Raw genomic sequence first — 23434 nt, 5'->3', positions numbered from 1 at the left:
CCCCTCGGGTATAATTGATAAACCCGTCATCTTGAATGTAAATCCATACATGCGCCATATGGGTTTGCAAACTGGCTAAGTCACAGAACACACATGGCCATAGTTGCTGGCGCCATGTCATACTCACAGCCAGTCACAGGTGGTGTCCCATGGGGCTCAGTCCTGGGTCCACTATTTCCAGCATCTCGTTTCCAATGTACCGCATACACAGGGGCGTTATGGATGACACTGTTTGCAGATGACTCAACCCGGGTGCCAAAGTCAGACACACATCTGACACAGATATCCTTCAGGAGTGCCTCACAGATGTGGATAAGTGGTACCAGAGACATGTCCTACAGCTAAATGCCAGGAAATGCATAGGCATACCCTTCGGGAAGAACAAGGTTACCCCGAGCTACCATATAGGTGGCAATCCACTGAGCACAGAGGGGATTACCAGTGATCTGGGGACACGTGTTGTTGTTAACCGTTCGTTAGACACACATGTTGCTAACATAGTTAGGTAGACCTTCCACATTGCCCACATCATCATGAAGGGATTCACATCTAGATCAGGGGAGGTCATTGTCCCCTTGTACTCATCACTCATTAGACCTATGATTGGGTACAATGCCCCGTTCAGAATGTATCTGACCCAACACCTGCAGCAGCTGGAAAGGCACCAACAGTTCATCGACAAACAGATGCAGGGTCTCAGGTATATGTGTTATACTGACCGACTGAAAGAATTCCAGCTGTATACAGTTGCATACCACTTGCCCAGAGGTGACCCGTGCCTGGCATACAAGGCTATGTCGAACCCAGATCTGATGACTATGCTTCCGTAAATAAGTTAGATCCCTCAGAACCACAAGGGCAGCTGGCGTACACCTTGACACTGTCATTAATCGAGCGTGTTGTTGGGACAGATTCATCACCCAGACACTCACTATGCTGTGGAACAACATCCCAGTACATGTGAGGGCAAGCACCTCGCTGGCCTTGTGTTAGTATTTAGACATGGATGTCTGAATTGATTTATTTAAGTAACCTTCTAAATGAATATTTACATTAGCACATTGTGAATCTTTACATTTCGTTGGTCTATTTTACATTAGTCATAATCATACGGTTTATGTGTATATATTATGGTTCATTTATATTACTAGGTGTCTGCAGTTCTGTTAATATATTGGCACAATCCGTAGGACATATATATGTATCTTACACAGTCAGACATTTGGAAAACATTTTATGTTGGTTCATCTTTCATATATGTACATATATTTCTATTTTCCGATGAAGACTGTACCATTCGAAGCAATGTCTGATGTCCTCACTGTGTGGGATCTGTAACCCAAGTAAGGTTTGTTTGCTTGTCTGCCTTTAAGGCATGTAATTAGTACCTAGCACATCTAATGTACTGACCAATTAATGCTTTTAAATGTAGTAGGTTGGACTGCATTGTATGTATTCTGAATAAGTCTGCTTATGAAGCAGGCGAAGTGGGCTCAATAGACTATGGTGACTGCCTTTAATTCTTGGTGTGCTCTGGTGGTCACTGGCGGTCCCTACAGTACCTCGTCTTTGCTTTGGACTTCATCGGCTGGTTGTCTGTGTTTGTTGTATGGGGAATGTCAACTGTAGTCCCTATGTGTATTACTTGTGTAATGCCTTACTACGGCAGTGTAATTCCACGGGTTTGCAGTTATGGGTGCCATCTTAGTCATCGCTTGTCCATCCATGTGAATTGCCTACTGTACACTGGTATAGGGCTGTACACATTTCACACCTGCATTTTGCATTCTCCGGTAGATGGTTTGCATTATTAGCGGAGAGTGGCGCATGTGCTACGCACGTCCCTCCGCAGGCGGGACAAAGGATTGCCTGCGAAACAACACGAGGCCAGATTCTACATACCCAGACTCTCTTGACTGCAACAGTGGACAGTACCCATTACACATCCTTCATGTGTGCGGGACTGTGATGTGGTCGCAGCTGAATGGACCCGATACCCTGGGTATTTCTGTGCATGTGTGCTGCATTTCATGGACAGCTATCATCAACATTGAACACGCTTGCGTGCATATGTGTACCTGTGGCGTGGTGCCGACAATGAGATCACGTGAGTAATGCAGGAAGCTAGCAGGCATTCTCTGAACAGAATTTTTGGGTCCTACAATGGACACCGATGTGCATATGTCAAGTTAGATGTTGCTGGACTGTGTCCACCTGCCCAGTGCTTTTCACTGCTGGTGTATGTTCCCCAATCGCGGATGTCTGTTTGACTACCCATTCCACATGGTGCTACATAACCAGGTGATTTAGTACTGTGAACAAATGACATACATCCAAAGATGCTGGTTAGCAACTGCTTCATATAAACCTCAGACATCCCAATGGGACATATCCGTCACTGTATTTCCAATATAACACCAACGGAACATGTTGATTACCTATGTATTCATTTAACCATGTTGTCTTCATAGGTCGGAATGCCATAGTTTACATATCCTACGTGACGTTGTGTGTGTGCCATTAGTATGTGTTCCACAGGTCGCACATCTGTTCCGCTGTATGGTAGCGGGTGCTCCTCATTCTGTTGCTGGCAGATTGAGTGCTGTGTATGCCGGTGTTGGCACGGCGGTCCAACTTTGTATGTGGAATGTCAACTGTAGTCCCTATGTGTATTTCCTGTGTTATGCCTTACAGCGGCTATGTCATTTACCGGGTTTGCAGTTGTGGGTGCCATCCTGGCCATACGGGTGTCCATCCATGACAATTGCCTACTGGACACTAGTATAGGGCTGTACACATTCCACACCTACATTTAGCATTCTCCGGTGTATGGTTTGCATTATTAGCGGAGAGTAAGGCAGGTGCTACGCACATCCCTCCCAGGCGGGAGAAAGGATTGCCTGCGAAACAACACCGAGCACAGAGTCTACATACCCAGAATCCCTTGACTGCAACAATTGACAGTACCCATTACACATCCGTCATGTGTGCGGGACTGTGATGTGGGCGCAGTTCTATGGACTCGGTACCCTGGGTATTTCTGTGCATCTGTGCTGCATTACATGGACAGCTATCAGCAACATTAAACACGCTTGCGGTGCATATGTGTACCTGTGACGACAATGAGTTCAGTTAGGTGATTAAATAAGGCGGCATTCCTGTCTTTAGACAAATTTTTGGGTCCTACAATGGACACCACTGTGCATATGTAAAGTGTAGAGCTTGTCGGACTGTGTCCTTGTGAGCACTGGGTTTCACTGATACTGTGTGTTCAGCAATCGCGGATGTCTGTTTGACCACCCATTCCACATGGTGCTACATAACCAGGTGATTTAGTACTGTGGACAAATGACATACATCCAAAGATGCTGGTTAGCAACTGCTCCATATAAACCGCAGACGTCCCAATGGGACATATCCGTCACTGTATTTCCAATATAACACCACCGGAACATGTTGATTACCTATGTATTCATTTAACCATGTTGTCTTCATAGGTGGGAATGCCATAGTTGACATATCCTACTTGACGTTGTGTGTGTGCCATTAGTATGTGTTCCACAGGTCGCACATCTGTTCCGCTGTACGGTAGCGGGTGCTCCTCAGTCTGTTGCTGGCAGAATGAGTGCTGTGTACGCCGGTCCGGCTTTGTATGTGGAATGTCAACTGTAGTCCCTATGTGTATTTCCTGTGTTATGCCTTACCGCGGCTATGTCATTTACCCGGGTTTGCAGTTGTGGGTGCCATCCTGGCCATACGGGTGTCCATCCATGACAATTGCCTACTGGACACTAGTATAGGGCTGTACACATTCCACACCTACATTTAGCATTCTCCGGTGTATGGTTTGCATTATTAGCGGAGAGTAAGGCAGGTGCTACGCACATCCCTCCCAGGCGGGAGAAAGGATTGCCTGCGAAACAACACCGAGCACAGAGTCTACATACCCAGAATCCCTTGACTGCAACAATTGACAGTACCCATTACACATCCGTCATGTGTGCGGGACTGTGATGTGGGCGCAGTTCTATGGACCGGTACCCTGGGTATTTCTGTGCATCTGTGCTGCATTACATGGACAGCTATCAGCAACATTAAACACGCTTGCGGTGCATATGTGTACCTGTGTCGACAATGAGTTCAGTTAGGTGATGAAAGAAGGCGGCATTCCTGTCTTTAGACAAATTTTTGGGTCCTACAATGGACACCACTGTGCATATGTAAAGTTTAGAGCTTGTCGGACTGTGTCCTTGTGAGCAGTGGGTTTCACTGATACTGTGTGTTCAGCAATCGCGGATGTCTGTTAGACTACCCATTCCACATGGTGCTACATAACCAGGTGATCTAGTACTGTGGACAAATGACATACATCCAAAGATGCTGGTTAGCAACTGCTTCATATAAACCGCAGACATCCCAATGGGACATATCCGTCACTGTATTTCCAATATAACACCACCGGAACATGTTGATTACCTATGTATTCATTTAACCATGTTGTCTTCATAGGTGGGAATGCCATAGTTTACATATCCTCGTGGCGTTGTGTGTGTGCCATTAGTATGTGTTCCACAGGTCGCACATCTGTTCCGCTGTATGGTAGCGGGTGCTCCTCAGTCTGTTGCTGGCAGATTGAGTGCTGTGTATGCCGGTGTTGGCACAGCGGTCCGACTTTGTATGTGGAATGTCAACTGCAGTCCCTATGTGTATTTCCTGTCTTATGCGCGGCTGTGTAATTTACCCGGGTTTGCGGTTGTGGGTGGCATCTTGGGCATACGGTTGTCCATCCATGACAATTGCCTACTGGACACTAGTATAGGGCTGTACACATTTCACACCTGCATTTAGCATTCTCCAGTGGATGGTTTGCATCATTAGCGGATAGTATGGCAGGTGCTACACACATCCCTCCCGCGCGGGACAAAGGATTGGCTCTTGAAGCAACACCGGGTCCAGAGTCTACATACCCAGAATCCCTTGACTGCAACAATCGACAGTACCCATTACACATCCTTCATGTGTGCGGGACTGTGATGTGTGCGCAGTTCTATGGACCGGTACCCTGGGTATTTCTGTGCATCTGTGCTGCATTACATGGACAGCTATCATCAACATTAAACACGCTTGCGGTGCATATGTGTACCTGTGACGACAATGAGTTCAGATGCGTATTGAAAGAAGGCGTGAATCTGGTGTGATGTCAATTTTGGGTCCGACAATGGACACCACTGTGCATATTTAAAGTGTAGAGCTTGTCGGACTGTGTCCTTGTGAGCAGTGGGTTTCACTGATGCTGTGTGTTCAGCAATCGCGGATGTGTGCTTGACTACCCATACTGTGTTGTGCTACAGGAACCATGTCTTCCGACACCAGAAACCAATGCTATACATCCAATGTTGCAGGTTAACAACCACTTTCATACCATACCCAGAGGTCACGATTGGGAGGTATTGCCACTTTATTATCGAACAACACCCCAGACTGTGTACATCACGGGAACTTTAGGCCAGTCTTACGGCCATTTCAATTGTAATTAGCAGACACGTGTCAATACATGTATGATAAGACATATTGTCATGCAGAAGTTGATCTATGTTATTTGGACATTGGCTTCTGCTTTTGGCATCCGTTGCTGTGAGTGTTGCCAGTTACCATACACATTGCTTGCTCAGAGGCAGACTACACAATTCTGCGCACTACTGTGGTCTCCTTTAAGGACCCTGAGCCAGTGGTCGACAGTATGGCAGCCACTGCATCAATCACATTTGCCATCTACCAGTACCTACAGGACTGCATGAGCCAGTCATTCACTTACCCAACTGTGGTTCACTGTACCAATGCCAAGCATCCAGTGTGGTGTACCCCAGCCATACACAGAATGTACAACACGAGGAGGTGGCTACTACAAGGTGGAGCAGACACCTTGTGAGGTATGACACCCTTGGTCATCATATGTGTAGAGTTACACACTGTCATGAAATTGTCAGGGCACATTCCACAGATATACCTACATGGACCTGGCTAACAATCATACCACCTTCAGTTGCTATGCTTTCGACACCTGGGAGCTCACTCCCACATATGCTCTGACTGGGTTCACATAGAGGTGGGGTTTACTCAACATACACACATTGCCAACATACAGGCTGACAAGTCCAGTGAGGACATCTCCACACCCTTCCCCACACATGAGGAGATGTGTGTACCAGTGGTTTGTGGTCACCAAATGTTCTGTGACACACAGGTGGGACATGCTCTCTCCAGGGTAGTGGACATAGCATCCATGAGACCAGCTGGTGACCCGCTGTGTACTCCACTATCTCATTTATGAATTGGACCCACAGTTAGGACAGCTATTTCTTTGTAGCCTCACCTCAGGTAGGGTACCCAGGTTGTGTCACATGGCAGCTGTAGTCCCCGTCACAAGGCCAATACCTCCACTGAGGCTGGTTATTACTGTCCCATTACCCTGAGGAGACCTATCTGCAAAGACATGGGGAGGGATCATACTGCGGCTCGTACATGACTGCATAGGGGACATACATACTTTGCCTCACACACGGTTTGTCTTGTTCAGGAGGCGGTTCATGCCTTTAAAGCATGGTTGACATTTTGGGACAGTCGCCGAGGCCACTGATGGGGTGTTGCAGTCCATACAGCCTACCTCGACCTGGCAAAGCCCTTCATCACATTACCCCCTCAGGTATCGTTGATAAACCCATTGGCTGGGATGTGAACCGCACATCACAGAATGTGTTGTAAACTGTCTATGTGACACAACCCACACGGTCATAGTTGCTGGCAGCATGTCAGACCTACTGCCTGTCACAAGTGGTGTCCCATGGGGCCCTTCCATGTCTGCACTCCTGTCATACACCTACATTTTCACGCTACAGGCACACACAGGCCTGCTATGCGCAACAGTGTTTCTTGATGACTGCAAATCAGCTGCCATAGTGGGACAGACATCTGACACAGATATCCTTGAAGGGGCCTCCCAGGTATGCATATCTGCTGTCAGGGACATGTCCCACAGCTAAATCGGACGTAATGCAACATCATACCTGTGGAGAACTACTAGGTCACCCCTGTCCAGCATATAGGTGGCAGTCCACTCAGCACAGGGGAGATTACCAGGGTTCTGGGGACAGTGTTTGAAGGTCACCATTCATTCCACACTGCGTTGCTATCGTGGTTGTGTGGGTCTTCTACATTGCCCACCTGTTGGTGCAGGGATTCACATCTACATCAGGCTAGGTCATTGTCTCCTTGTACCCATTCGTGTTACACCTATGATCTACTACATTGCCCCATTCAGACTGTATCTGACCATACACCTACAGCAGCTGGGAAGCCCACATAGGTTGATTGTTGTACAGATGCAGGATGACACCATTTTGTGTAATGCTGCCCCACATGTAGGACCCCTGCCACATCCGTCACATACCTGCTGTTTAGTGTTGACCTGTGCCTGACATACGAGGCCATGTCAACCCATATGTCATGTGTATGCTTCACCTACTGTATCCGCATCCCTCAGAACCACTAGGGCAGGTGACATTTACCTTGTCACGGTCATTAATGGGATGTGTTTGAGTGACACATATATCACCCAGACACTCATTATGCTGTGGATCTACATCACAGTACATGTGAGACAGACATCCTTCCTAGCCTTGTTCGCAGCTATGTTGTCCATTGGATGGAGAATTGCAGGTATAGGCCAGGGATTACATCATTATCAGTGCTTGCCGGAGATACAGCAATATCATGGGTATTTCATCTGAAGCACAGAAGGTTGGCAAAGTCATCCTAACTATGGTGTAGTATTATGGCTGGGCCTGGGACGATGGCCTACCCTGTACCTATGGACGTGTGAACCTATATTCATAGTTTGTCACATGTACAATTGTCTATCCACTATACTCTTTTGCCACTGTATATTTCTGTGGCACATGATTGTCCTCTGTATTACATGCAGGTATGCTGTGTACGTTGCACATCGTCACGGTTGATGACAGTGTATCTGTGTCCCTAACACTGTGATACTGAGGACTACCACACATCCTTCACAGCATTACATGCATATGTCCATTCTATTCTTCTTTGGCCTATGTGGGGGTGTTAAGGCAAACATTACTCAAGTCCCTGTTTGTGCATGCTTCATGTTGGTGTTTGACCAGGCTCCGTTGCAGTCATGTGTTGGACAGTAGTGTGTCTGTGTGTTTGCCATGTGTTTTTATTATCTGTGGGAGGTGTAGTTGGCACATGTTCCTCTTTGCAGGGACACCCATCCTGGGGTTTGTGTCATGCATCTGCACTTGGCACGTGCCATATGTCCTGTACTATTCCCACAGTCGTGTATGCCTTCATGCACTACTACTGCGTGTTACTGGCTGTGTGTATGTGGTACACATGGACATTGTGATGTTTGGCTTGACCTATTCCCATGCTAGCACGTAAACATCTGTCAATTAAGTCTTTTAAATCAAACTGTAACACTCATTCGTATTTTCAAAATGACACTCATTAACACAGGAAGCTGGGATTAATAACATTTTACTACTGTGCAGCAGGAGGCAAAGGAGTATGCAGTAAAAGTTTAGACATTTGTTCAACTCTATACATGTTACATCTGTATGAGCATTCTGTATACTATCATCTTTTGCACACATTAATGATGTGGTCAGTCACAAGGCATTTACATTGCTAGAGTACAGAACATTGTATTCCTACAACAGTGCTCAGGTAATGCTTATTACATGTTTTCCCATGAGGATAGCCCAACCTTGCGAGCCACATATTCACTTAGACTGTACTTTGGTAAATTCTGCTCTGTCACGGTTCCAACACTGTTCATATCCAGTCCTCACTCCGTGTCCTACTAGGTTCCTGTGTCTCTCTGCTGAGCAGCTGTACTCTGTGTTAGAGCTCACAAGCCTATCCTCCTCAGTGGAAGGATGACAGATATACCTGTACATACATGTATTATTCTGTAACCGAGCAGATGAGTAATGCTGACTGACATACACCTGCTGCACTGGTTACTGCTAGGGTTAGGGTTCAATCACACTGCAGCTACACTACAAGCAATTACATGCATGAGAAGCTGTACTGCTATATTGTCAGGTAGAATAATATGCATTATACACTATTTGCTTCTAAAGTTGCACGTCATATCTATGTTTAAATATGTATTTTGCTAACATTCTCCCTCCTTTGATTGCTTCTACTCTATCCAGAAACATATACAACATTATTTCATTCCCTAGCCTCTTCCTCTGTGGAGCGTTTAACTAGGCAAGTAATTTGATGTACATTGCAAGTAGGATTGCATTTTCTATTGACAAATACCACTACAGGTCTTGATACATAGTCTCGGGTACAGGTATGTCGCCAGAGTTCCTGACTAATACTTACATGCACAGTATCCGCACTAGACACATGCTCCCAATATGAGCAGAACAACACAAATGGCAATCATGATATTCAGTATGACTGACCCCATCCACCCAATGGTTTGTGGAAATGGTTCGTCAGTGGGTTTGGGCCTGGTTCCGCCATGGATGACACCTGCTATATTACCTGTAGGTGGGCGTTGCTTTTGGTCTCTTCATGTGGTAGTTGGACACAGCGATCTTCTTCAGTAAGCGGCGCGTACCAATTCTCAGCGCCACGGTGCAGTCGTGCGCTATTACATTTGTGACACAACAGTTCTCATTGCATCCAGTTCATCAGTCACATGTTCAGGGCGGAAGTCACATTCATCCTTCCTCCGACAGGTTTGATAACTTCCTCTGTTCCTGATTGATTTCACTACTCCAGAAGCTGGGAGTGTTCCAGCCCAGGTTGTGGCAGCTGTCACTCAAGTCCATATGAATCGATATTCCTTTATCTCTTGCAGAAGACTGACATGTCAGAACAGCTTCCATTTCACCCACTGGATTAGTAGGTTTCTCGACTGTGTTCCCAGTTCTTGAGCTATATGTGTTATAGTTAGTTTAGCACCCACAGGCAATTGTACAGTATGTCATGTGACTGGAGCCAGATAACCCAAATAACAACTGCGGACCAATTCCCAGGTAACCATTGATATGCTTATTTCCCACAAACAACATAACAATATTCTACTTTAATACTGATGCGGGTTACCTCTGCATGTAACATATTCCTGTCTCTAACAGAGGACTGTTTATACAATTCAGGATGTTTCTGCACATCCTTCAACATTGTTCTCATGATGTTTCAATACAAATTAGGAATGGTGCTACAAGTAGTACTGTGATCTTTGGCTGTTATATGACATTAAGTAAGACACAGTTATGTTACAAATACTCCCACCAACTGAAACTGTATCATGTTTATGATAACATACAATTCCTTTTTGTGTAACAGGTAAGTACATTGCCACGTTGTCCTGTGATCTCACAGAACCTGTATCAAAGTGTAGATATTCACAAGTCTCAATCTATCCCCAAGGGGACAACATGCATCGGAAGTCCTCCATATGATGTAGGTATGGCAGTACAAACACAGCAATTTAATGTGTTCCTAGTCTCTATATGCACAGCGTCATGCCTAGGTATCTGTTGAAGTGTGGAAGACACTCTGTGGCCAGTTCATCACGTATCAGTATTTGTATCCGTGTAGTTATATGCAGGTAAGGTCCCAGAAATTGTATCGTAAACACAAACATGGTTAATAGGTGTATAATCATTAGGACAGCAAACATAAATGTCTTTGGGGTTGCTTTGTATTGTTATACAGTCTTGGCGGGGTGATTCGGGCTCTTTGGTATATCAGCTACAAGATGTCAAGGGAGACTTGATATCCATTACTGGTTTGAGAAATGTGAGGTGGACCCAGGGCGACCTCTCTGCAAACTTTACTGCGGTGGCGTTGCCAACAGTACCGGTACAGACATTCGCAATGTCCACTTGGCAATAATGTTCTTTGGATAACAGTGACATACACACAGGATACTGGTGTCAGCTATGCTTCCGTCTTCGTTTGCTCTTATCTGTAACAGACTTTAACTGAAGAACAGTGTTACTAGTTAACAATCCTCTCATGTCACCTACTACTGAGTCATCGACCTCCGGCTCTGCAGGCATGACAGCTTTCCACTCTGGCACATGATATGCCATTCCACATACTACTTGAAGTGGGTGCAGCACTTTACATTTGGAACTGTTGTCATGCTCAGCAATGCTAGAGGTAGACAGCTCATGTAACTTCGTCTGGATGTCACCCACCAACCTCCTCTACTTATTTCTCGGGATCCCATTCTATGGCGCCAGCAGTCGTGCTGAGTGTGGGTTGTACATGCAATTGACATTCATGGTATCTGAAGTAATCCCCCAGGTAGCGTGATTGTCTGGTTCACTACATGTGTTCTATTGTCACTGTAGCTTCTTTACAGCATGCCAGATCTAGGGATACTTTATTTTACTGGCACCTTTGCCACTGCTGCTGCATCCGGATTAATGGTTGGGAATGCTTCTACCCATTTTGATTATATATATGTGTAATCGCTAAACAGTATTTGTTCCCTTCACATTTATGCAGATGTATGAACTCCATGTAGGTAAACTCACTCCCTTCGGTTTAAATACTCCCTGTGCATGATATCTACTGCAAACGTGACACGCTGCTCATGAGGTTTGTATGTGGTTCGTAATTCCGTATGTTAGGGGTATTCTGTTAACCAAATGTACCATCCCCCCTGTTGAGACATGTCTCTACCCATGGCTCCACAAAGCCGCATATCTGAATACATTAGACGTTAATATTGGCTTTCTCACTGTGGATATGTGCAGTCCGTGTTCAAGGATTGCTCCTCGTCATAACCACGTCGGCTTTTCTGCTTTCGTAGTTGCTGTTTGCATTGTATGTACAGTTTCTACATCTAAACTGTCTGAGGTTTGTCATTCCTCATTCACACAAACACTTTCCAACTGTGACGCTGCTTGTTTTGCAGGTGCGTGAGCTCATGCCTCACCTTTCCTACTGTTATCCTGTTGCTTTCTATGCCCTGCACATTTACAATTACCTACTTCAGTGGGTAACTGCATGTAGTCTAATGCATTCAAGTTCGTATGCGCATGATTAATCGGTTTACGGTGGATGTTATCATTCCCTATTCTTCCACTGCTGCTCATAAACATGCACTGCACAGACAACAGACTGACTATCGGGACATATGTCCACACATCAGTTTTCGCTACAGTACAAGCGCGTGTTAAAGCTATCTATTCTGCTGCTTGAGCAGACCGTTATGCTGCAGGGTTTGGCCGTCTACAATGTCATTATCAATAACTACTGCATAAACTACTTGATTCGTTCCTGTAGGACTCTGTCTACATGATCCGTACACATTAACTGTCACCTCTGCATCATCTAAGGGTATATCAGTGATATCATGTCTGTGTGTAGTTATTTAATCCATTTCGTATAGGCAACTGTGTGGTGTGCCATACACAGGTGTCGGACGTGGCGTTGATAGGTTTCATATTGTAGAGCGTTCAATCACCATATGAGGTTGACTCAGTGGTATGGTCAAACATGACAAATGTCTAGCACGGGTCAGGAATGCTATCTTCTCTTGCAGCAGACTGATCGCAACTGCATGAGACATTCTCACAGTGAGAGGGTGGTCTAGTAACATTACGGCGGGGCCTGTACTGCCATGGGTGCTACAACAACTGCCTGTACACAATGTGGCACTGACCATGCCACAGTGTCCAACTGCAATGAGTAGTCAGCTATGTAGCGTTGCTTACTTCCCTGCTGTTGCATCAAGACTGACGTCATATATCTCCGCTTACAATCTACGGTCTGACAACATGTGTTATGATTATTCACGAGACCTACTACAGCTGTTGAGGCTATCAATCGTTCTAGTCTGCAGAATGCTGTTTCTGCTACTGTAATCCAGTGTACTATGTGTTGTGCTGCCATAGGTGTATTAAAGGTTAAGGCAAACAATACAGCGGATTCCACAGCATTGTTTGGTATCCAGATTTGACAAGTGTTAGTCGGCCCAGACAGGACATCATTCCCTTCTTGTTAGTTGGCTTGGGTGCTTATTATATTGCTACCTTCCTATCGTCATGTGATGTTCTACCCTACTTGGATACCAGATATGCCAGGTAATTGACCTGTATTCTCTGTAGTTGCAATTTATGCTTGCTTACTTTATGTCCCTGTTCTGCTGATTATCTCAATAATGCTATTGTATCTTCCATACATTGCTGCTGGGTAGGGGCCAAGCAGAATATCATCCAAATAAAGTAGAACTTGACTGGCCGGGTGGAGTTAACACGGAATGTAGCTAGCCATCCCTGTGAGAATATCGTTGTACTTTCACAGTATCGCGATAGCGGGTATGGCTGTATCTGTCACCCTGACTGTACATGCAAAGCAATACGGACTATGTGGATGTATAGGTATTGCAAAGTAAGCATAGCTTATATGTACCACGGTAAGATACTTCTGTGGCATGTTCATAGCATTGAATATAGTGTGTGGGTCTGGCACCAGCGCTACCCTAAGTATTCTTACATGATTTACAGCTTGTACATACTGTACCATCCGCCATTCCCCTTTTGGTTTCCGATCAGGAGATACAGGGGTATTGCATGGTGAATAGCGATTACTTTGTGGATGGGGAATTCCCTCTATGACTTTACAGATATCTTCTGGTGTCCACGGTCTATCCGCAACGGGGGTTGGGTCCTGGCCTTCCTGTCCTGCATGAGGGTTCGGTACTTCAATTAATTGACAGATATCCTCACTCTGTTTTAGTACTGTGTTCTTACTCGGGTGTCCCTAGGTATGTTCGTGTTAGGGATGTGGTTTCAATAGCTTCTGTTACATTTGTTCGTTGTGCTACCTCTGTTGCCACAGGATAGCGATGTGGGGACTAGCCTGCCCTCCGCTTAATATCCTGGATGTGGTATCGGAGGTGGTAGGGGTTGTGGGGGCTATCGGTACTACTGTATTATGATCTTCTCTGTATGCGTATGATGCTTAGCCATTTGTAGTGTTCTGTTCCCTTGATTACACTACCTCAGTCCACCGATGTGCATGGCGGATACCCAATTGTCGCTGTTTTGTCGCCTGCACATCTTAGGGCTGCCACCTTTTCAAATGCACAATGTGGGACATTAGTGTTGGAGCGTGTAATTTGCCTGGAAAATGCATACCCACGGCCAGTACATAGGACAGGAATTCACGTTTTGCCAGGAGGCGACCAATTGTTGTAGCATTTCAGTTGCTTATTCTGTTTATTATTATATTTTGCTGTTCCACATACAAATTTACTGTTTTATGCTACCATTTTGATATATATCTGGGAAATGTTTGTCCTGAGATATCAGGACATTTGCCATTCGGTTTGTTTACAGGACACGGCTGGCCAAGAGGGACTATCCCTCTCAGGGTGGAACAGGTGTTTACCCTGGAACATGTGCATCAAATTTTCAGGGATTACAATGTTTCAGTAACGATATTTTGCGTAATATACCATCAATGTCATATTTATTACCCCATTTTGCTGCGTAACTCACATTATGTGCTCTCTGCGATTGCATATTCTTCCGTCACCCGTCAAGCGGATCACATGATCTGTTTCTTCAATAATCTCCCATATCCTCTACCGACTGCTACGTACCCTTCTGTCATACCACGTGGTGTCTCCTTCCCTGTATCCACTGTAGTGTCTACAATCACTATTTACTCTGCTGTGTGTTCCCCTGACCTATGTTCAGATTTAACAGTATGTGGGTAGGTCTTGACCCGATATCACTACTGTTAACAGAAACACAATGTAGTCTGGTCCCTGATCTACAATAGAGACAAAAGGCAAACACTCCTTACCTGGGCCTCCTGTTTAAGGCTGCACGTTTTCTTCTTGGGATCAGTTTCCGCTTTTCAGCCACAGATCAGACAGTAAACAGCCTCTTTACACACAACAATTCAGTCGGAGGTCTTTTCATTCAAGAAGAACCATTTATGCATATTCTCCAGCGTACATGTCTAACCAGCCATGCACTCTGACCTGTAGCTTACCAAGGGAATTCCGGATTACAAGGATCACAATGTGAAATAAGTTGTTAAAACCAGACTGTAGTTATCAGTAGGCTTTTCTAAGTGACAGCCGATAACACAGGAGGCTCGGGTTCGGAAAGTTTTAGTAGTGTACACAGGCAGGCTAAATAATATACAGTCCAAGTATGTGAGTTTTGTCCGACTCTATACAGTAAGCAGTTTCTTTATATAGTGTTTACAATCAGCTTTTGCCCACCTTACTGGCGTGGTCGGTCACAGGGCATTTCCATCACTATGGTCCGCAATAGTCTATACATACGTGGGTGCTGGGGTCGTGCTTTTAAAATGTTTTCCCATGGGAATAACACAGCCTTGCAAGGCACCTTGTACATTACAGTGTCCTTTTGTGATTGTAGCTGTTTCAAGGACCCTAGACTGTTACGATACAGTGGACAGTTAATTTCTTAATCGTTGCTTTGTCTCTCTGGTAAGGAGTTGTACTGTTATCTTCGATAGAGCTCACAAGGCCATCCTCCTCTGGGGAAGGAGTGCTGTTATGCATGTACATACATTTATTGTTCTGTAACCCAGCAAATAATTAATGATGACAGACATGAGCCTGCTGTACTGCTTACTGCCAGGTTCAGAATTCCATCACACTACAGCTTAGCTTCACCAATTACATGCAGGCTTAGTTCTACTGCCATATTATGCGGTACAATTCAATGCATTATATAGTATTTGAGTCTAAACTGGAACTTCATATGTGTTTCTATATATTTTACGAACAACATCCATCCGGCCATATGCATGTTGTTCCGTCCTTTACCTTGACCGTGTGTATTTGTCCGTCCAGCTCGCTACTCTCCACATGTGATGTCCCAGCTTCCCTTCTTTGCCTGTAGCACCCTGTTAGGGCGTCCTGTTTGGTAGGCACCTGTTCCGCTATATGTGATCGACTTCACTGCATAGATAATCATCGATGCGGTGGTCCAACGACCGACTTGTCCACATGTGTACAGTTATGTGCACCGTGTCGTATGCAAACCTAGATGGTTTGGGCGGGTACATACTACATGCGGGATGTACACATTCTGCTGACACATTCACATGCAGCCATTTACATATCTGTACCTGCGGTGGGTTGGTGACATGTGGAGTGCGTATTTGCCAGCGTGGCATTGCCTAACACAAACATCTTACCACAGTTCAGGTATGCACATTGTGTGTGGTTGTATAGCTGCACACGGATGCTAGCAGGTTTGGGTGCAGAGGTATACATGGGTGGGACTGACATGTACAATGAGGCTATTGTGTAGTACATCCGAATGCATGGGTTCTGCTTCTGGATATTACACTTCATCATCGCCATCCAGTGTATGCAACAGAGGCGTTGCTGGGTGTGGGATATGTTGCTATGCACATGTTTGCCTGTGTTTGAGGTATCTTGCTTCCTTACTGTTGTTATGTCAACACAGCTACCCGGCTATGTACTGTCACTACTGCTTGTGACCATTATGGTTGGCACCTTTTCCAATGCCCATAGTGGGGCATGTTATGTGGAAACTTGAATTTGCAGGACTACACATACCCACGGCTAGTGCAGTTGACAGAACTTCACTTGTTTGCCATACTATAAGCTTATTCTGTAAGCATTTGGGTTCCTTATTTATGTTCTTATGCCATGTCTGTGTTTCATATAGTAATGTATATGTTTTATGCTACTATTACATGTATATTGCGGAATTTTCTTGACAGGGGATCGGAGGTCATTTTCCATTTTACGATTGTTGCAGGGACACAACTGTCCAATCAGGGACTGTCCATGGCACATTGGGACAGCAGGTAACCCTGGTGACCATGCCCATGTCGCTACTGGGGTTTCCACCTTTTCCAGTTTCGATCTGGGATATTAGCGGGACTCACATCTGACTTTACAGGACAACACATACAAGCGGTCACTATATAGCATAGAACTTCACTTGTTTGCCTAAATATAAGCTTATTGTTGTGGCAATTTGCTTGCTTATTCTGTTTCTTGTGTCATTTAGGTATTTCTGTTACAGAAATAACCAATTCATGCTACCATTACATTAAATACGGGATATCATTGTGTCCTACAATCGTAGCACATCAGCCATTTCTAATCGTTTTTCGGGACACAACTGGCCATGGAGAGACTGCCCCAACCAAAGTGGGACAGGTGGTGACCTTAATCGCTGCTCCTATGTCGGTGCGGCGCGCTGACATCTTGACTGTACACCTTCTCTGAGTGTAAACACTGGCGGTGCATTGCGGGACGAGCAGCGGTCTTATCGTATCCTTTGCTCCTTGGACGGGTACACTTATGCCTTCGTGGCTTGTATTTGCTTCTCCGTTAATTTGGGATGGGTACTATGTTGCATACTGTACGTGCGTTTCATTCTGCACGGGACCTGGCTGCTGCCATTACTATTGTGGGCGGACCGTGGCTGTCAGCACATTAGGTTGCTCACCTCATGCCGGCTTAGACACGCCTCCAGACGCATCCTACCTGGGCTCGCTCACATACACTACGCACATGTCTGTGATTCCGGTGCACTCTCATTAATATGTATATGGCGCTACTGTGCCGGCTATTCACTGCACCGCCGGCGCAAGCCTTACGCCGGCCTTGCGCCGAGCTTCATCAATCCCGGGGTATGTATAATAGATATAAATTAGCATTGATCTAAAATAGTATGATATAATGTGTTTCTAAAAATATAAATATAATAAATAAATATGAATGTTGATCTAAAATTAAATGAATAAACCCTTCAAGTTAAGGATAAAAATTATAAACATATAAAACTAGATTCATATAAATTGTGATCTTAATTTTAGAATGCTGGACATGGCCACATGTTCATTAAGACCAGACCATTTACAGGCATTGAGCCTGAGTTGCCATAAACATTCTTTGGCTTCTAGCAGTGTTTTATCATCACCACCTTTGTGTATATTAAGTGGTATCTTGTCTATGACAAAAAACAAAAATCTTTTAAAATTACCACAAGTTGTAGTGTGGTTGAATAACATGTTTGTAGGTATATGCCTTTTAATGTCACTGAGATGTTCTGTGACACGTGTTTTTAATTTTCTAATGGTTTTCCCTATATAAAAGGCTTCACATGCTGTGCATTTTGCGGCATAAACAACCATACTGGAATTGCAGTTGCAGTGACCAGGACATTTTAAAGTTTTTCCATAATTGTGTATAGAAATGTATGGACCATCATAAATAAATCTACACACGTGGCATGTGCCACATTTGCTCATCTTAGAGTGTCTCTGCTGATCACTGTGATCCAACTGCAATTCCAGTATGGTTGTTTATGCCGCAAAATGCACAGCATGTGAAGCCTTTTATATAGGGAAAACCATTAGAAAATTAAAAACACGTGTCACAGAACATCTCAGTGACATTAAAAGGCATATACCTACAAACATGTTATTCAACCACACTACAACTTGTGGTAATTTTAAAAGATTTTTGTTTTTTGTCATAGACAAGATACCACTTAATATACACAAAGGTGGTGATGATAAAACACTGCTAGAAGCCAAAGAATGTTTATGGCAACTCAGGCTCAATGCCTGTAAATGGCCTGGTCTTAATGAACATGTGGCCATGTCCAGCATTCTAAAATTAAGATCACAATTTATATGAATCTAGTTTTATATGTTTATAATTTTTATCCTTAACTTGAAGGGTTTATGCATGTAATTTTAGATCAACATTCGTATTTATTTATTATATTTATATTTTTAGAAACACATTTTATCATACTATTTTAGATCAATGCTAATTTATATCTATTATACATAGTTTATAATTATTTACATTAAAGATACAACTATATTATTTATTACATGTTATTCCTATTTATAAACATATTTATACTACAAATTGTTATTTTTATTCATATTTAACATACATTTTATATTTTATATTATAAATTAAAGTGTATTCAATATTTTTCATTATTTTACTATTTAAATTCATTTTATTCAACACACTACATTCTTAGGTCTTACCTATAATATTTGACATTATATCACACATTTAAATATTTAAACTATTTTAATTTTATATTTGATGTGAATATTTTTAAACATTGTATTTGAATGTGAAATTGATTTTTTTAAAACATTATTCAAATATACAGGTTTAGTTTAAAACAACATTTCATTTCATTTTTTATTTTAATTGTATTTTTCCTTTAAGACTAGGAACATTCTGATTAAGTTAATTGATTAATTGTTAGTCAATTTATTTTGAATGCACTATGTAAAGGGATGACTTTGTAATGTATATTGTACTCTGATGATGCCCCCTGTGTGCGGGTGAAAGCGCTTAGTATTTATTTTGCGGAGCATATTGTCCTGTTCGTTCGTTTGGTCTTGTTTTTGAACATTAAAGGCTTTTTGAGGAATTCCAGGACTCAAGGTTTGCTATTCACTTTAGAAGTACCTATATACACTTGTCAGCCCTCTAGGCTTTGTGGTGTGTGCAATAACCACGTAATACTATAGTACAAATAATTAGATAGGTTGGGGTTCTAATCTCAGTACTGACAACTATAGTAGTATGTGTGTGTAGCATATCCCCTGTGGCTGTGTGTGTAGGCCATACCATTTTAGGCCTGTTGACCTCCTACCCATGGTATTACTTTAATGACCCTGTTAATGGCATCTGCCTCACATGCACCATGTTACACTATACAGCTCATACCAGTCATCTGTACAGATGTACATGAAATATCCAGATGTTTGCAACCTATACGTGGTATGTGTACCCTAACAATGAGCATTCCTGCGATATTGCCAAATATGTCACAGTTACTGTAGTGACACAAATGCCAGCATCAGACATTGTACCTTACTAACACATCATGCTGTTACAAAGTCTGCCACTTTATCACTTGTCCAGGTTTGCAGGAGCAGTACATGAGACCAATCACTATTTCTGGTGGGTTATCCCACCATCCATGAAGGCATTTGCAAGATTACTTGTTGTAAGAGGTTGTGTGTCATGTCCCAGGCATATAAGCTATGTGGAGCATGTCATATGTATGTAGCACTATAGTACATACAAGTGGATACATAGGGTTATTAATATGTCTATTGGCAACTGTTTGTGTATCCATATGCACATCCCCTGTGGCTGTCTTTACTGTGTGCATGACATGGCTATACCATTTTGTGTGCCTCTTCCACCTTGTGAACTCTCTCATTGCCAACTGAGTTTCTGCCCATACAGATTTCATCCACCTTACAAGCACAGTTACACAGTTTCTACCATAAAGCAACTGTGGTGCATGCAATGGTCGTATCACTGTGTATTGTACATAAATAGATAGGTAGGTCTATCTCCCATCAAACCATCAAGGTTCCTTTTGAAGAGGGCCAAAGAGGTGCTCTGCTTGACATGCATGGGCAGTCTATTCCAGAGTCTGGGAAGTATCTGGGTCAGGAACCTATACCTCCAGCATGTTTTGTTCATTGTAATCACAAGGTTGAGATCCCTGGAGTGTGTGTCTCTGAGGGATTGGTATTTCTTTAAGTGTAACATGTCCAACAGCACTGGGTTTGACATGGCCTTGTAGAATAAGCAGAGATTGCCTCTGAGTAGATGATATGCGAGAGAGTATAGGTGGAGTTTTTTTAGATGGTCAGTATAGGGCATCTGCTTTAAGCCTGTGATTCTTTAAGTGAGGTTTTTCTGTGGCCTTTCCAGTTGTTGAAGATGTCTTGAGAGGTACATATCAAACAGGGTGTTGTATTCTGTAATGGGTCTAGAGAGGGATGAGTACAGTGGGACAATGACTTCCTTTTTTCTGGATGAAAAGCCCTTAGTGATGAGGTGTGCCACATAGAAGGATTTCCTGACTGTTGTGGCAATGTGGTTATTGAAGGTGAGACCACTGTCCACCTGTGTCCCTAAGTCTCTTATCACACTTTTGGTATTTAGTGTGCTGCCACCTATGTGGTAATTCATGGGTACATGCTTTTTTCCCAAAGGGGATAACTATACATTTCTTGGCATTGTGCTTGAGCCCATGCCTCTGGTACCAAGCAACTGTTTCTGTAAGGCCCTTTTGTAGAATATCCATATCATTTGGGGATTCAATAATGGCTCCCAGTTTGCAGTCATCTACGATCTTTGTTAGCCAGAGTCCCTTAGTGTTGGCCTGTACTTCAGAGAAGTAGATGCCAAACAAGAGTGGTCCCAGGACTGAACCCTGAGGTACAAAACCTGTCACTTGTCTGGAGCTGGATTTGGAGTCGGCTACTTTTACAGTGTGGGTTCTGTCAGTAAGCCAGTTGGCATCCCATCGAGTGATGTAGGGATTAATGCCGGCTTAGTAAGTTTATCTATGATTTCAGAGTGGGGATGGTGTCAAAGGCCTTGGCAAGGTCCAGATAGGCTGTTTGGACCACCTTACCCTTTTCCATGTCTCTGGAGACTGATTTGAAGAAGTCAATCAGGTTCAGGAGACAAAATCGTCCTTTCACGAACCCAAACTGCATGGGGTCCAGTGTTTGAAGATTGCCATTGTGTTTGTTTATAAGTTCCATGATAATACATTCCATGGCCTTGTAGATCAGGGTTATCAGACTGATGGAGGCAGTAGTTCCCGGGATACAAGGTGGATCCCCCCTTGTGGAGTGGGATAACTGTAGCTGTGCACCACTCAGTGGGCATGAAGCCTGAGGTGAGGCTATGATTAAACATGACACTTAGGTGAGGTGCCAGTTAATTTTGTAGTTCATGTCGTACACAGCCTGGGATGTTGTCTGGTCCCATGGATGCTGTATTCTTAGCTTTGGAGATTGCGTTTTTACCTGTGTTGCCATTATTACCAGAATTTGGCAATCTTTCAGTATTGAGATGGGCCGTTTAGGGCTGGTGCTCAACTGCGCCATGCAGAGGAGCTGTGCGTGTCTGGTGGTGACAAGCCTGTGATAGAGATGTGTGAGTGTTTCTGTGCACACAATCAAGCTATGTGGATGCCCTACACAGGTCTATGTTGGACAGCAGTGCACTGTACATGGCAGGATGTACAGTTCACCATCTCCAGCCAGGGACATGGGAACTGGTTCTACCAGGAGTCTCACTGGCACCACTAGGCCCAAGGACATATGCAGTACTACTCCAAAATGGTGACTGCTGTCTGCTGGATCTGCATCCCTGATGGGATTGCCCAGGACCATGTGCCTATGGCCTGCTCCAAAGTGGAATGGACAGCACCATCCCTTTGTTAGTGCTGGTGGTACTGCCAATACTGTACAGTGAATGTGCATGGCCACATGGGCTCTCAACTGATCTTGTTGCTGATCTACGTCCACATGACCGATGCCCTACTCCCGCCACATGCTCAAGCACAGACATTGCACGGTTGAGCAGTGACAATGTCTCACCCCACCGTGTACCCACGACATCGGCAACATGATGTACGGCATCATAAATGCCATGGAGGTCATCATGCATGGCAGGAAGTGCTGCATTCATGACCGTGAGCATGTGTCTGGTGTTACATCAGTACACACCTGTGCCTCTATGATGGACCATAGCATGCGTCTGGTGACACCTGCTGTGACACTTGCGACAGGGGCTTGATGCACCTCCATCCATCTGCCTGTGTGTGACCTTGCCTGCTTTCTGGCTGTGGCTAGTGTCTACACTCACACTTGACATAGTTACCACACTAGCCTATTCCATGCCATCACCCTCTAACTGTCCATTATCTGTGGCTGCTGGGGACTGAGTATGTGTGGACATACTGGCTGTGTGTGGGAACATTGTGGGTGCAAGTGGGATACCAACCAATGGCACAGATTCAGCCCCTCACAACTCCACTTGTGTCTCACAATGACTGCCATCATCATGAGAGTCTGCTAAGACACTGTAATCAGGTTGTGAGGGGGAGAAACACCAACCCCCATGTTCACCTGCGAGGGGAAGACAGCATATGTAAATTAATACCCTGCAGTATAATGTTTGCTGACACACACACACACGCACACACGCACACACGCACACACACACACACACACACACACACACACACAATCTCCAGATAACATCTGGCACTGCTTTGCTACCTATGGGCCCTTCAAGCCAGACTTTACGGTAGTTTTGACTGCCACAATTCATCTCTTTAACAGCTATTGTAAGGCACTGAACAAAGGGTGATAAATCCTACTGTATGATAGGCCTACTAGCAGAATCAAGGCTATTGGATTGAGTATTATTACATTATTACAGTGTCACCAAGTGCATATGCAAGTACTATAAGAGCTGACATACTACTATACAGACCAGACACAATGACAAGGTTTAACAATATGTGATAAT

This window comes from Protopterus annectens, chromosome 4.part0 (assembly GCF_019279795.1).
Source record: "Protopterus annectens isolate FY-2018-M chromosome 4.part0, PAN1.0, whole genome shotgun sequence".
NCBI lineage: Eukaryota > Metazoa > Chordata > Ceratodontiformes > Protopteridae > Protopterus > Protopterus annectens.
Note: the sequence above shows the minus strand (reverse complement) of the source record.